Here is a 17,668-nt window from a genome sequence, read left to right on the forward strand (position 1 = left end):
ATGCATACAGATTGGAAAGGAAAAAATAAAACAGTTCCTATTTTCAGATGATATGATTATCTATAGGAAATTGCAGCAATCTAAAAGTTAAAAAAAAAAAAAATCCCTACAACTGGCTCATTGTGAGTTCAGTAACTTAAGAAGATGCAAAACAAATATATACTGCTGCTGCTAAGTCGCTTCAGTCGTGTCCGACTCTGCGCGACCCCATAGACGGCAGCCCACCAGGCTCCCCAGTCCCTGGGATTCTCCAGGCAAGAACACTGGAGTGGGTTGCCATTTCCTTCTCCAACGCATGAAAGTGAAAAGTGAAAGTGAAGTCGCTCAGTCCTGTCCGACTCTTCGCGACCCCATGGACTGCAGCCCACCAGGCTCCTCCATCCATGAGATTTTCCAGGCAAGAGTACTGGAGTAGGGTGCCATTGCCTTCTCCGCAAATATATACAAATTCATTGTATTTCTACATATTGGCAATGATACTTATAATTTCTGCATCAGAAGGAAAGGTCAAAACATAAAATACGGAAGTTTAAGAGCAAATACAATACAAACACAAAAATAACTAGGAAAAATTCAAACAATCTGTATACCATGCATTTGTAGAGAAAATTTTTTTGATTTCTCATAGACAAAGCCATCATACAGTTTTGTGAGCAACTTGGTAAGATACAGTGTATAAGAAGCACAAATAAATAAGAACAATCAAGACAGTTCTGATAAGTAAAATTAATATGTGAAGTTTTGCCTATAAGAATCAAAAAAATTATAAAACTATATCAATAAAATAGTGTGGTATTGACTCAAAGAATTACCAATTTGTCAGTGGAACACAATAGAGATCCCAGAAACAGTCATATATGAGTGTGCATACAAGTGTATCACACACACAAAAAAGGTACTACTGAGGAATGGGAAGTATGGAGTTCTTAAAAATTTAGACTTGTAAAAAATATTCTCCATATGAAAAATAAAATAATCTGTTAAACACACACCTGTATGTGAAAGGAAAACCTTTTTAAAAATTGTGCACAACAAACAAAATCCACAACATTTTAGAAAACAACAAAAAAAGTATATCTTATCATTTCAGCACAAGGAGCACTTGTCAATGAATACATTTTATTGTTAACACTAACAGAAAATCTTGAAATATTCAATTCATTACATGTAAGAAAACTGGTTTATCAAAAGTACTATAGATAAAAAATTAAAAAAAAAACAAAAAAACCTCCACATTCTCGAAGAGAAGACATGTGCAGTACATATAGCTGGCAAATAATCTGGATCTGAAAAAATGTAAAGCAAGCCTATAAAGGGCAAACCTATACCAAATGAACAAAAACATAAATCAGCTTCCTCTACCATGGGGTATTATCTCATACATAGTCTATGGGGTCACACAGAGTCAGACACTACTGAAGCGACTTAGCAGCAGCAGCAGTAGCAGACTGACAAAAATGAAGTGTGACTGACAAATTTAGTAAAAATGTGGATCATGAGGGGCTTCCCAAGTGGCACTATGGAAAGGAACCTGCCTGCCAACTCAGGAGATTTAAGAGACACAGGTTGGATCCCAGGGTCAGGAAGATGCCCTGGAGGAAGGCATCAAAACCCACTCCAGTATTTCTGCCTGGAGAATCTCATGGACACATGAACCTGGTGGGCTACAGTATATGGGGTCACAAAGAGCTGGACACGACTGAAGTGACTTAGCATGCACAGACATTGGAATAAGAGATCACTTCTAGCACAGGGATTTCAAGAGGAATCATTAACTGAGTAGGCAGAGGGTAGTCTCTGAATGTAAGGAAGTTAAGAGTGAAGAAGAGAGATGGCAGCCAAATCATATATGACTGAATCACACTGTAGTGTATTCAGAAATGAGAGGAAATTTGAGTAATTTAAGTGACTGGCCTATCAGATTTATGTTTTATAAAGAAAAGAGGAGGTCGCTTTAAGGATAGTCCAGAGAAGAGCTATAGAGGAAACAACCACCAACATCAGAGTGAATAGCAGATGTTTAAAAATGGAGAAAGTGGAGAGTGAAAAAGTTGGCTTAAAGCTCAACATTCAGAAAATGAAGATCATGGCATCCGGTCCCATCACTTCATGGGAAATAGATGGGGAAACAGTGGAAACAGGGTCAGACATTATTTTTCTGGGCTCCAAAATAACTGCAGCTGGTGATTGCAGCCATGAAATTAAAAGACGCTTACTCCTTGGAAGGAAAGTTATGTCCAACCTAGATAGCATATTCAAAAGCAGAGACATTACTTTGCCAACAAAGGTTCGTCTAGTCAAGGCTATGGTTTTTCCTGTGGTCATGTATGGATGTGAGAGTTGGACTGTGAAGAAGGCTGAGCACCAAAGAATTGATGCTTTTGAATTGTGGTGTTGGAGAAGACTCTTGAGAGTCCCTTGGACTGCAAGGAGATCCAACCAGTCCATTCTGAAGGAGATCAGCCCTGGGATTTCTTTGGAGGGAATGATGCTGAAGCTGAAACTCCAGGACTTTGGCCACCTCATGCGAAGAGCTGACTCATTGGAAAAGACTCTGATGCTGGGAGGAATTGGGGGCAGGAGGAGAAGGGGATGACAGAGGATGAGATGGCTGGATGGCATCACTGACTCGATGGACGTGAGTCTGAGTGAACTCCGGGAGTTGGTGATGGACAGGGAGGCCTGGCATGCTGCGATTCATGGGGTCGCAAAGAGTCAGACACAACTGAGCAATGAACTGAACTAAAATGAACTGAAAAATGGAGAAAATAAGAATAGTAAGTATGAGAGAAATACTATTTCCTAAACAAAAACTTGACACAATTTTAAGTATTTTATTACTAATTCAAAATTATATTATGTCACAGGGGTAGTGAAGAATCCCTGAAGGAGTTTTTAATCATGTTTTTATTTCCTCAAAATAAATTATTTGATTAGAGACTTGTTACTAATTTAAGAATTTTTAATTAATGCCTTATGGCCTAAAGGATTTCTTAACCAAGTACATTACAAACCTATTTTGCAATTAATAATAATTTAATGAGTCAAGTGACAATTTTCTAAATTATTATATTTGATAGGTTTCATAGATTAAGCCTATGTTATTTTAAAATTTTGTTATTTTAAAATTTTATATTGATACTGTAAGCTGTCTGCTCCCAAAACTGCTCTAAAACTGTATAAGATAATTCCTGCCTCCAGATAGACTCTATGAATATAGGAAACAATATGTATTTAACCTCCAATTAAAATAAATAAATTTATATTTAAAAAGAATTATAATAATTGAATACATTTGTTTTCATTAATCATATACTTATTTCCTCTAATTAATATTCATGTGCTTTTACATTTCATAGGAATGTCATTTAATTACAGGATTTTGGCAATACATTAGAAAGTCTATGAAAAATAATTGAGTAAAGCAAAGAAAGCAAATTGTTAAGAATTCTTATCTCTACACTTCTATTTTTATATTTCATAATGTTAAGCATTTCACCATTTTTAAGCAGTTTGGTTTAGTCCTTTGGCTTATTCTTTGGTAGGGGTAAGATGACTGATACAGTTAGAGAAACCACATTTTCAGACTGTGCCCATAGCTGGAGGAAGGGTGAAGAGGAACAAATGAGCATTCCTCATGCCGCTCTTGCCTCCATGAGGGAGGAAAATCTTTTACAGAATCTCTGAAGCAGTCTTTATTTATATATCATTGCCCTTTCCTCAACCAGTCCCAAGCAGAGGCATAGAATCACCATGACTGGCTCAGGCAAAATCATGACATGTCCCTTGGAGCTGAACATGTTACTTCTCAAAAAAAAAAAAAAAAAGAAACAAACTGAGAGTGGGAAAGAATAAAGACTGATCAGTTTACTGCAATAGAAATGATGCTGCCATTTGGGGTAGCGATGGAAGGGCAGGGCTAACGTTTTTTGAAGGCCCACCTGTATCATCTACTAAGCTGTAAAATTTATATGGGTTAGGAGAGAAGACAACAAATCTGGTATTTAAAAAATAATATTCATGCAGTATACTGCATCTCTTTTATCTTGTTTAACATATATATTTAAATGTTAATTCATTTAAAAACAATTCAAAAAATATTTGTAAAAAGATGTTGAAAATGCAGATGTAGGCAACATTTCAATCACTTCTGCATTATATTTTATTTTCAATTAATTTTTATTATAACTGCTTTAAAATATTGTGTTTGCTTCTTCTATTTAGCAAGGTGAATCAGCTATACATATACATATATTCCCTCTTTCATTTTTGGATTTATTTCCTATTTAGCTCACCACAGAGTTTTGAGTAGACTTCCTTGTGCTGTAGAGTAGGTTCTCATTAGTTATCTATTTTAAATGTAGTAGTGTATATATATCAATCCCAAGCTCCCAATTCATTCCACCCTCCTTCACCCCTGGTATCCGTACTCCCAGTCTCTACACATGTGTCTCTATTTCTGTTTTGCAAATAAGTTCATCTGTAATATTATTATTTTTTGTATTCCACATGTAAGTGATATTATATGGTACTTATTTTTTCTTTCTAACTTCCTTCCGTCTTACAGCCTCTAGTTCCATTCATGTCTCTGCAAATAGCACAATTTTGTTCCCTTTTATGGTTGAGTTAATATTCCATTTTATGTATGTACAACATCTTTGCTATCCATTTATCTGTTGATGAACATTTAGTTAGCTTCCATGTCCTGGCTGTTGTAATGAAAATTGGGTGAAAATATCTTTTTGAATTATAGTTTTCTTCCAGGAGTGGGACTGCAGAGTTATGGTAGTTCTATTTTTAGTTTGTTACAGAATCTCCATTAAGTTCTTCATAGTGTCTGTATCAATATACATCCCCATCAACAGTGTAAGAGGGTTCCTTTTTCTCCACATCCTCTCCAGCATTTATTGGTAGTAGATTTTATGATGATGGCCATGCTGCCTTGTGTGAGGTGACACCTCATTGTGCTTTTGATTTGCATTTCCCTAATAATGAGTCATGCTGAGCATCTATTTTTTTTGTATTTCTTGGCCATCTATATGTCTTCTTTGAAGAAATGTTTATTTAGGTCTTCTGTCCATTTTTGGATTCAGTTGTTTGTTTTTGTTCTTTTTTTTTTTTTATTGAGCTGCATGAGCTTTCTGAATGTTTTGGAGATTAATCACTTATTAGTTGCCTCATTTGCAAATATTTTCTCCCATTTTGAGGATTGTCTTATTTATTTATTTGTTCATTTATTTATTTGGCCATGTTAGGTCTTCATTGTTGCATGGAGTCTTTTCTCTAGTTGTAGGAAATGGGGGATATTCTCTGATTGCATTCTGTGGGCTTCCCATTGCAGTGGCTTCTCTCATTGCAGAGGATGGTCTCCAGGGTGCATGGGCTTTAGTAGTCGCAGCACATAGGCTCAGTAACTGTGGCTCCCAAGGTATAGAGCACAGGCTCAGTAGTTGTGTCTCTGGGTTTAGCTGCTCTGCCACACATGGGATCTTCCTGGATCAGGGATCAAACCCATGTCTCCTGCATTGGCAAGTGGATTTTTTTTTTTTTTTTTTTTTTAAATCAGTGAGCCACCAGGAAAGTTCTTGAAGATTTTATTTTTGTCTTGTTTATTATTTCTTTTTTTTTGTTTATTTTTTTATTTTATTTTTTTAACTTTACAATATTGTATTGGTTTTGCCATATATCAACATGAATCCGCCACAGGTATACATGTGTTCCCCATCCTGAATCTTCCTCCCTCCTCCCTCCCCATACCATCCCTCTGGGTCGTCCCAGTGCACCAGCCCCAAGCATCCTGTCTTGTTTATTATTTCTTTGCTGTGAAAAAGCTTTTAAATTTAATTAGTAACAATTTGGTTATTTCTCTTTTCATTTTCATTTCTCTAGAAAGTGGGACAAGAAAATCTTGTGGGGATTTATGCCAAAGAGTGTTCTGTCTTTTCCTCTAAGAGTTTTATAATTGCCTGGCTTTATCCATTTTGAGTAAATTTGGTGTATGGTTTTAGGAAATATACTAATTTCATTCTTTTACATGCACTGCATATTAAAGGGTCTGTCTTTCTCCATGGTATATTCTTGCCTCATTTGTCATAGTTTAGGTGACCATAGATGTGTAGGTTTACCTCTGGCCTTTTTATCATGTTTCATTGATCTACATTTCTGTTTTTTGTGCCACTAACATATTCTTTTGATTACTGTAGCTTTGTAGTAGAGTCTGAAGTCAGGGAGCCTGATATCTCCAGCTCTGTTTTCTTTCTCAAGATTCCTTGGCTGTTTAGTGTCCTTTGTGTTTCTTACAAAGTACAATGTTTTTTTTTTTTTTTTTTTTGCTCTAATTCTGTGAAAAATGCCCTTAGTGATTTTGATAGGAATTGCATAGAATCTATAGATGGCTTTGGGTAGTATATCATTTTTATAATATTTATTCTTCCAACTGAAGAACATGGACTATCTCTCCATTTGTGTCACCTTTGATTTCTTTGAAAGAAATCAAAGCTCATTCCATGAGGTTACAATCACCCTGGTTTATGCCCTGTTATTTTATTATTTTTGCTGAAATGGTAAATTGGATTTTTTCCTTTATTTATCTTTATGATTTTTCATTGTTAGTGTATTGGAATACAAGAGATTTCTGTGTATTAATTTTGCATCCTACACCTTTACCAAAATCACTGGTTAGCTCTAGTAGTTTCTGGTAGCAGCTTTAGGATTTTCTATGAAGAGTATCATATCATCTACAAACAGTTGCAATTGTACTTTCCCAATTTGGATTCTTTTATTTTTTTCTTCTCAGATTGCTATGGCTACAATTTTCAAAACTATGTTGAATACAAGTGGTGAGAGTGAACATCTTTGTCTTGTTCCTGATCTTAGAGGAAATGCTTTCAATTTTTCACCATTGAGAAAGATATATTCTGTTGGTTAGTCTCTTTAAAATGCTTCTATTTATAGAGCTAGCTTCCCTCTAATAATCATCTGGTTTTTATTCTTCAGTTTATTAATATGGTGTATCACATTGATTGATTTGTGTACATTAAAGAATTCTTGGATCACTGGTATAAATCTGGTTGATTATGGTATATCAGCCTTTTCATGTGTTGTTGGATTTTGTTTGCTAGTACTTTGTTGAGGATTTTTATGTATATCTTCATCAGTAATATTGGCCTTAATTTTCTTTCTACCTCTGGTTTTGGTATCAGGGTGATTGCAGCCTCATAGAATGAGCTTAATAGTATTCCTTTCTCTGTGAGTTTTTTGGGAAGAGTTTGAGATAGATAACTGTTATTTACTTTCTAAATGTTTGATAGAATATACCTGTGAAACCATCTGGTCCTAGACTTCTGTTGCTGGAATATTTTAATCACAGTTTTAATCATTTATGATTGAATGTTCATATTTTCTATTTCTTCCTGGCTCAGTCTTGGAAGGTTATACCATTCTGAAATGTGTCCATTTCTTCCAGGTTGTCCATTTTTTGGAATATATTTGTAGTAGTCTCTTAGAAATCCTTTGTATTTCCTGGCATCTTTGTTGCTTCTCATTTTTCATTTTAATTTTATTGATTTGAGTCCTCTTTCTTATTTCCTTAATGAATCTGTCTAAAAGTGTATTGATTTTAACTTCTAGAAGAACCAGATTTAGTTTCATTGACCTTTGCTATTGCTTTGTTTCTATTTTATTTATTTCTTATCTGCCTTTATGCTTTCTTCTACTGACTTTGAGTTTTGTTTGTTTTTCTTTCTCTAGTAGCTTTAGGTGTAATGTTAGGTTGTTTATTTGAGATTTTTAATTTCTTGAGATGAGACTATATTGCCATAAACTTCCCACTTAGAATTATTTTTGCTGCATCAAGTAGTTTGGGGTCATCATGTTCTCATTGTCATTTGTTTCTAGGAAATTTTTTTTTTGCTATTTTTTCTTTAATTTCTGCAGTGAACCATTGGTTATGTAGTATGACACTGTTTAGCCTATATGTGTTTGTGTTTTTGCAGCTTTTTTTCCTGTAATTGATTTCTAATCTCACAGCATTGTGGTTAGAAAAGATGCTTGATATAATTTCAGTTTTTATGTTTTCTTAAATTTACTTAGATTTGACTTGTGACCCAAGATAAGATCTATCTTGGATAATGATTTGTGTGCACTGGAGTAGAAAGTGCATTCTTTCTACTCCTATAATGAATGAAATGTTCTATAAGTATCAACTAAGTCTATTTGATCTAATGTGCCATTCACGTTTGTTTGTTCTTATTTGAATTGATTCTTTTGAGGGTATCAAATTGATGCTTTTGAACTGTGGCATTGAAGAAGACTCTTGGAGTCCCTTGGACTGCAATGAGACCAAACCAGTCAATCCTAAAGGAAATCAGTCCTGAATATTCATTGGAAGGACTGATGCTGAAGCTGAAACTTCAATATTTTGGCCACCTGATATGAAGAACTGACTCACTGAAAAAGACCCTGATGCTGGGAAAGATTGAAGGTGGGAGGAGAGGAGATGACAGAGGATGAGACAGTTGGATGGCATCACTGACTCAATGGACATAAGTTTGAGCAAGCTTTTGGAGTTGGTGATGGACAGGCAGGCCTGGCATGCTGCAGTCCATGGGGTTGCAAAGAGTTGGACACAACTGAGTGACTGAACTGAACTGAACTGTCCTTATTAATTTTCTGTCTGTATGATCGGTGTTTTGGTGTAAGTGGGGTGTTATATTCTCCCACTATTATTATGTCACTGTTGACTTCCGCTTTATGACTGTTTACATTTGCCTATGTATCAGTTCAGTTCAGTCGCTCAGTCGTGTCTGTTGTGTAAATATTTACTATTTTTATATCTTCTTTTTCAGTTGATCCCTTGATCATTGTTTACTGTCTTTCCTTGTCTCTTGTAATGTTGTTTATTTTAAAGTCTATTTTTTCTGAGATGAGTCTTGATACTCCAACTTTCTTTTGATTTCTATTTGTATGGAATATCTTTTTCCACCACCTCACTTTCAGTCTGTATGTGGTCCTGGGTCTGAAATAGGCTCTTATAAACAGCATATATATAGGTTTTGCTTTTGTATCCATTCAGGCAGTCTGTGTCTTTTGGTTGGAGCATTTAATCTATTGATATTTAAGGTAGTCATCAATATGTATATTCCTATTACCATTTTCTTAATTGTTCAGGGTTTGTTTTTATAGGTCATTTTCTTTTCTTGTATTTCTTATTAGAGAAGTTCCTTTAGCATTTGTCATTACACTGGTTTCTTTGTACTGAATTCTCTTAGCTTTTGCTTGTCTGTATAGACTTTGATTTTTCCATCAAATCTGAATGAGATCCTTGCTTGGTAAAATAATCTTTGTTGTATCTTTTTCCCTTCCATCCCTTTAAATATACCTTGCCTATCCCTCTTGCACGCAGAGTTTCTCCTAAAAAGTAAGTTGTTAATATTATAAGAATTCCCTTGTATTTTATTTGCTTTTTTTCCCTTGTTGATTTTAATATTTTTCTTTATAGTTAGTTTTTGCTTGTTTAATATGTATTTTGTCATGTTTCTTCTTGGATTTATTCTCTGTGGGGCTCTCTGCACTTCCTGGAATTGGGTAACTATTTTTTTTTCCATGTTAAAGCATTTTTCAATTATAATCTGTTAAAATATTCTTTCAGGCCCTTTCTCTTTCTGTTTTTCTTCTGGGATTCCTATAAATCAAATGTTGGTTAATTTAATGTTGTCCCAGAGGTCTCTGAGACTGTCCTAATTTCTTTAAATTCCTTTTTTTAATCCGACTTCATGGAAGTTATTTCCATTATTCTATCTTCTACTTCACTTACTTGTTCTGTCTTAGTTATTCTATTATTGATTTCTTCCAGTGTGTTTTTCATTTAAGTTATTGTGTTGTACATCATTGCTTGTTCTTTAGTTCTTCAAGGTCCTTGTTAAACATTTCTTGTATCTTTTCAGTTCATGTGTCCATTCTATTTTGTAGATCTGGATCATCTTTACTACCAATATTCTGAATTCTTTTTTTTCATATTTTGACATTTTTTAATTTTATTTTATTTTTTAACTTTACAATATTGTATTGGTTTTGCTTCAGGGAGATTGCTTATTTACTCTTCATTTATTTGGGCTTGCAAATTTTTACCTTGTTCCTTCATCTGCAACATATTTCTCTATCATCTCATGTTGTCTAACTGACTGTATTTCTAGTTTCCTCTCTGCAGACTGCAGTGTTATAGTTCCTCTTGCTTCTGGTGTCTGCCCACTGATGGGTGAGATTGGTTCACTGGCTTCTGCAGGCTTCTTGGTGAGAGGGAATGGTGCCTGCCCTCTGGTGTGTAGAGCTGAGTTTTTTTCCTCTGATGGGCTGGGCTTCATCAGGTTCTGTGTGTTCAGGTGTCTGTGATATTAGTACCACTTTTGCTGCTGCTGTTGCTGCGTCGCATCAGTCATGTCCAACTCTGTGAGACCCCATGGACTGCAGCCTACTAGGCTTCTCCGTCCATGGGATTCTCCAGGCAAGAACACTGGAGTGGGTTGCCATTTCCTTCTCCAATGCATGAAAGTGGAAAGTGAAAGTGAAGTCGCTCAGTCGTGTCTGACTCTTAGTGACCCCATGGACTGCAGCCTACCAGGGTCCTCCATCCATGGGATTTTCCGGGCAACAGTACTGGAGTGGGGTGCCATTGCCTTCTCCCTAGTACCACTTTAGGCAGCCTTATCTGCTAATGGGTGGGACTGTGTTCCACTCTTGCTTATTGTTTGGCATGAGGCATCCACCACCAGAGTCTGTACCTCTAGGGGGAACTCAGCCTTTTTGAGATGGAGTCCTCCAGGAGAGTTCATGCTGATTAACATTTCCGAGGGCTGGGAAATCTCTGGTGATCCAGTGTCTCGGATTTGGAAGCTCAGCCCCAAACCCTAGATGGGAAATCAAGACCCTACAAGTCACATGGTGCAGCCAAAAATTAAATAAATAAATAAGAGAGGAAAAGAAAATAGACAAATAAAACATAAGATACATGGTAAAAGCAATAACAAACAAAAACACTGGAACAGCCAATGACTGAATAATAAAAACAAACAAAAATAAATCTAACAAGAACAAAAATAAAAAACAGAAAGCAAACTCAAAATAAAAAAAGAAAAGGAAAGGAAACATAAAACAAAACACAATAACAATCAAAAGAAACAAGAATTAAGGAAAGAAGAAAAACAAAAACAAGAAAAAGACATAAAACAACCAAACAGTAAACTAAAAAATATAAAGATAAAAAAGTAAAAAACACAAACTAACAGAACAAAAGATAAAATGTAACATTAATAATAATATGTTCCTGAGGCCTCCACTCTCAGTTTTTTTACCCATACAGTGAACTACAGCCAATCCCCATTGCCCTACGAGGCCCGCTATTACCTTATCAGAGCTACGGACCAACTCTGGGCACTGTGGAGGCACCACACTCTGTCCTCGCCTACTGCCCATGTGTACATGCCCCCAAAGTCCAATGTTGCCAAAGTTATACCAGTTATATCACAACTTTCTCCATTGTGGGGTTACTCATTGTCCATTTATATATTCCACAAACACAGGGTTTACCAAGCAGACCAAGGGGATTTAATCTGTCGGGGAGATAGCTGCACAGAGAGATTGCCATTCCTCTTCCTTAGCCTCACAAACCCTGGGGCTGCACTTTTTTTTGGTCCCACCTCTGCATGTGTGCCACCCTCAGGCATCTGTTCCCTGCCCAGTTGAGATGGGGTGAAAGCAGTGGCTGATTGGGACTCTCAGGCTGATCAGGGCACTTATGCACTCAGGCCAGTGTGAGATAGTGAAGTGAAGTCGCTCAGACGTGACCGACTCTTTGCGACTCCACGGACTGTAGCCTATCAGGCTCGTCCGTCTATGGGATTTTCCAGGCAAGAGTGCTGGAGTGGATTGCCATTTCCTTCTCCAGGGGACCCTGCCGACCCAGGAATCGAATCCAGGTCTCTTGCATTGCAGGCAGACGCTTTACCGTCTGAGCCACCAGGGAAGCCCAGTGTGAGATAAGGCAGCCACAACTGGGGTGTGTGTGAACTTCCTGTGGTGGCATGGGCCAGCAGGAAGTTGCAACAACTTGGTAATGCTCCCTCTGGGGGACATCCCTCCCAGTGCCCAAAGAGACAAGCTCTAGTGGTTAGAGAGGGGTGCTGCAGTGGTGGCCCAGCCCCTTGCATGCCACTCAACAATGACGCCTCATTTCTAGGGTAGACCAGGCTTCCTCGAGGAGCATTTCTGGCCATAAAGCCCTTTATTTCAGTTTCCTCAGTTTGTTTCTGTGCAGCCAACAGCAGTCTTCTCCCCAGATCTGCTCTCCTAAAATATGCTTTAGCATGTAGCCCCCTGCCAGCATTACTGGCTTCCTGCCTCAGGCAGGGGCACCCATGACTGATTCTGGTAAGGCTTTGGCATGGGAAGCATGCAGGCCCACATGCTTTGACTGGATTCTGTGCAGTCAAAAGGAGACTTTAGCAGTATCAGTGCTCAGGACACCAGAGTCTGCACTGGCTAGCTTTTGCATTTTAATTTAATTGTTGTTTTAGAAAGCACAGGTAATTGGAGAATTCAGATACAGGTAAAAGGAACCTGAATATTTGCATAAGAAAGATGTATATATATGGAAACAATGAAGTTCAAAACCTAAATTTCAGTAAAATAAAGAAGTAAGGTAAAAAATTAAACTTGGAAATACTAGGATGAACTTTGAAAAAACGAACACTGATTAAAGCATTTCTTGTATGTTGTATTTATTGTTTCTTTTCTGACTTCTAGATTTTATACTCCTTTTTACTTCTCATCTGATACTAGTACACTGTATTCATATGTTCATTCAAAGTTATCCTTTTTGTATTTTCCTGTATTTTATTTCATATTATTCCATTTCTTTTTATTGTGTTGTTTTCCTCCTTTTCTTCTGGTCTATTTGCCTGTACCTCTCCATCCCCATATGCACCTATTTCCTTACCTAATGTGCTCTGAAATACGCATGGAACATTATCAAATATGGGATGCTGTTGAGGGTGTATGCTTTAATTTAAAAACATTATATTTAAATATGAATTGTTATTTTGTTGCTTGTAGTCTCAACACCAATATTTGGAGATATACTCATGCTTCTTTATGTTTCTAAGTTGTTACTTCTTTCCACTTAAAAATATTCAGCTCACCACATTTTACTTATGTGTTCTCCACAAATTGCTCAGGTTTGAGCCTGTGACCAAAAGAATGATGAAGTGATAAACCCTTTCAAAAAGGTGTGTTTTTTTCTTTTTTTAGTTTGTCCAAAAATGGAATTGGTTTGTGTTTTAGATGATATACAATTTAAGGCCACTCTACAGTGTTAGTTAGTTCAGTTGCTCAGTCATGTCCGACTCCTTGCGACCCCATGAATCACAGCACTCCAGGCCTCCCTGTCCATCACCAACTCCTGGAGTTCACTCAAGCTCACATCCATCGAGTCAGTGATGCCATCCAGCCATCTCATCCTCTGTCGTCCCCTTCTCCTCCTTCTCCCAATCCCTCCAAGCATCAGAGTCTTTTCCAATGAGTCAACTTTTCGCACGAGGTGGCCAAAGTACTGGAGTTTCAGCTTTAGCATCATTCTTTCCAAAGAACACCCAGGGATGATCTCCTTTAGAATGGACTGGTTGGATCTCCTTGCAGTCTGAGGGACTCTCAAGAGTCTTCTCCAACACCACAGTTCAAAACCATCAATTCTTTGGTGCTCAGCTTTCTTCATAGTCAAACTCTGACATCCATACATGACCACTGGAAAAACCATAGCCTTGACTAGATGAACCTTTGTTGGGAAAGTAATGTCTCTGCTTTTCAATATGCTATCTAGGTTGGTCATAACTTTTCTTCCAAGGAGTAAGCATCTTTTAATTTCATGGCTTCAGTCACCACCTGCAGTGATTTTGGAGCCCTCAAAAATAAAGTCTGACACTGTTTCCACTGTTTCCCCATCTATTTCCCATGAAGTGATGGGACCAGATGCCATGATCTTCGTTTTCTGAATGTTGAGCTTTAAGCCAACTTTTTCACTCTCCTCTTTCATTTTCATCAAGAAGCTTTTCAGTTCCTCTTCACTTTCTGCCATAAGGATGGTGTCATCTGCATATCTGAGGTTTTTTATATTTCTCCAAGCAATCTTGATTCCAGTTTGTGCTTCATCCAGCCCAGCGTTTCTCATGATGTACTCTGCATATAAGTTAAATAAGCAGGGTGACAACAAACAGCATTGACATGCTGCTATTTAACTAGAAAACTAGGTTAACAAAACTCTTGGAAGGGCTCGAGTAGGTAATATCAGGGAACATTGCTATCACCTCTCAGAATCACTCCTAGATTCCATAACATCAGGAAGTGGAGTTGTATCAGGAAGCAGAGTGAAAAAAATGAAGCAAATAAGAAAAAACCTTCCAATGTTCATGTATAGTAGAAGCAACTGGAAAACTAAAGTTGAAATACCATCCTTCATTTTTTATTTCGGAATTCATTATTTTGCTTCAACAAAAATAAAAATCAAACAAAAATTCATAGCTTTTACACCTACCCAGCCCACTCACTACAAATTTTGTTCCTGCTTATTCAGCCTCTCAGTATTTGCTGTCCCTATTTTTGGTGAAAGGAAGGAAAATGGAACTGTCAGAGCCAAGGGTTCTATACTGAGTCATATTATGAAGCAGAGTTGGTGTAAGAAGAGAAATTTAAAGGATGATGGAAAGTAGAAAAAGAAGAAATAAGTGCACTAAACAAAACAGGAATATATGTGATCTGAGAATTGGAGGATTTAGAAAATTAGAGCTATTCAGGTGACTGCTGGGCTTGTGAAATGATGAGAGAGGACTTGGGGAAAGGAGATGGGAGAGAGAACTGGTAAAAACATTATTAAAAACATCTATGTCTTAGGAGGAGATTTGCTCCTTTTAATCTTTTCAGAGTCATAAATACTTAAACTGCCTTTCAATTTTCTATGCAAGTCTGGTGATTATTTAATTATAATTGTACTCAAAGTTGACTAATGGTAGCTCAAATTTATATGGGTTCACGTAATTAATTTTAGCCTTAGAACAAAAATTTCTAAAATGTAATTGTGCCATTAGGTTATATTCCTTTACTTATTAGGTTTTTGTATGCATTTGCATATGCATGTGTGCCTGTAAACCCTAGAAGACTTAATTGTCATGTTAGTTTTCCTACTGATTATATGGAATGTTGTGCCACACTGCTGAAGTATTTGCTTTATAAGGAATAGAAAAGTACCTTTTACAAAATGCTAGTTACCACTTAAGCCTGTATTCCTATAAACTAGGTAGCTAAATGCTTTCTTTTTAAAATTTTAAAATTTTTATTATTTTTTGCCACACTGGGCTTCACTGATGCATGTGGGCTTTCTCTAGTTGTGGTGAGCAGAGGCTACTCTCTAGTTCTGACATATAGGCTTAGTTGCTTCCCAGCAGGTAGAATCTTCCTAACCAGGGATTGAACCTGTGTCCCATGCAGTGGCAGGTGAATTTTTGACCACTGAATCACCAGGGAAGTCCTAAATGCTTTCTATACAGCGAATTCACATTAGCTATTTTGGCTTCCCTGGTGGCTCAGACAGTAAAGAATCTGCTTGTAAATGCAGGAGTCCCAGGTTCGTTTGCTGGGTCTGGAAGATACCTTTATTCTTTCCTGGAGAATTCCATGGACAGAGGAGCCTGGCAGGCTAGAGTCCATGAGGTCGCAAAGAATAAAACGTGACTGAATGACTAACACATACAGACAAAGAATCAAATCTGTGTAAATATATGGATATAATAATAAATGTTTTAATCTTAACACAGCTAAATCATTCTGATTTATAAAACTGACATTAACCAACATTAGTGGTTTCTAAAAGGGGGTCCTAGGATCTGGGGTGTTGATGACCCTTTTAGGAAGTATAGGAAATCAAACTATGTTCATAACAGGGCTAACATTTGCTTTTTTTATACTTTAAGTCTCTCATGAGTGTCGAGTGGAGTTTTCCAGCAGCTACATCCCATTTATTGCAACAGATTAAATGCAGAAGCAGACATGAGAATCCATCTGTCTTCTATTAAGGCAGATATTTTTTAACTTTTGATAAACATAAGATGATGCTAATCTTTTCACTATTTTTTTGAAAAAATACAGGCATTTTCATAAAATGTTTATTCTAGCAAACAATGATTCATTATTGCTAGTTCAAAATGGATTATAAATGTTTTCAAGTTTCTCATTTTAATTTCTTAAATTATGAAAGTCAACAGATGTAATCAATAACAACAACAAAAATTTGGGGACATTAACATATTAATTAAGAGTGCAAAGCAGTTCTTAGACCATAAAGATTGACCATCTCAGTCCTTAAAGCTTTTGAAATAATTACATTTTTCAGAATAGAGAGGCTACTGTTTGTTTGTTTGTTTGTTTGTTTGTTTGTTTTTGAGTTTCATATATATCTTTGCTGAAGAATTAAAAACCAAAGATAACAAAAAGAGAAGGAAGGACTGATGAAAGGGTGGGAAGACAATAAAGAACACTGCAAACAGAACAGAAGGAAACAAATTCATTCGTTCTTCATACATCACATGTCAAACAGACACTGTTTCTTTTATATGAATAAATAAACTACAAGAAATATCAGAATTCCACTGCCTCTACTTTCAAAACAACATTCATGCCAGACTCTTTGGATAATATAAAGTATGAAAGGTAAAATATATAGATCTTTAAGATGAAAAAGTCATGTTGTTATTGTTTAGTTCCTCGACTCTTTTGCTACCCCAAGGACTGTAACCCACAAAGCTCCTCTGTCCATGAGATTTCCCAGGCAAGAATACTGGAGAGAGTTGCCATCTCTTTCTCCAGAGGTAATACATTTCTTATATTTCATTTTTGGAGTCATTAGGGGACAGTGCTTTTATTTCATAACACTTTCTAGTTCTTTATCACTTAAATAAATGCATGCATGCAATAATCAAAAATCTTAGAAGTCATTAAGTAATTTTAAGAGTATGGCATAGAGACACTGTACCTATGGCATAGTTAGCATGTTTTTAATCTTTCTAAAATAGGCAAAATTAATGTTGCAAAATCAAGTTTTGCAGTGGATATAAAGTCATGGAAAATATTAACAAGCCAATCACCAAGCCAATGTAATACCAAATCAGTAAGTCTAGTGCTTAAAATGTAGTGCTAGATGACTTAATGATGTTATTAGTGATATTTGCAGTTATTGCGCTGGCACAAAATGATTAGTATTTAGGATACAGTTTTTTGGTAGGAAAAAAAACATGAATTCCACTAACTGTCTCTAGTTCTGCTTCTATTAACTACATACATTCTATATGCTACTAATCTTATTATCACCTGTTTCTGAGTTAATTAAAATTCATGTATACAAGCATAAAACAAAATAAAAAGACATATTCTGCTCATTTTTATATGTTAAACAAATAATTTTGGAAGACCAAATTTAAACATTCATCTCCAGAAAATTCAAGAGAATTAAAAATATGCATATGCCAAATTAAACTTGTAAGAAGTTGTAAAAAGGTTGTAAAAATAATTTTGCATTCTCATTATAATAGTTAAGAATCATGCCAGTCCATCAATTGGTTTAGAAATACAT

This window comes from Bos indicus x Bos taurus, chromosome 15 (genome assembly GCF_003369695.1).
Source record: "Bos indicus x Bos taurus breed Angus x Brahman F1 hybrid chromosome 15, Bos_hybrid_MaternalHap_v2.0, whole genome shotgun sequence".
NCBI lineage: Eukaryota > Metazoa > Chordata > Mammalia > Artiodactyla > Bovidae > Bos > Bos indicus x Bos taurus.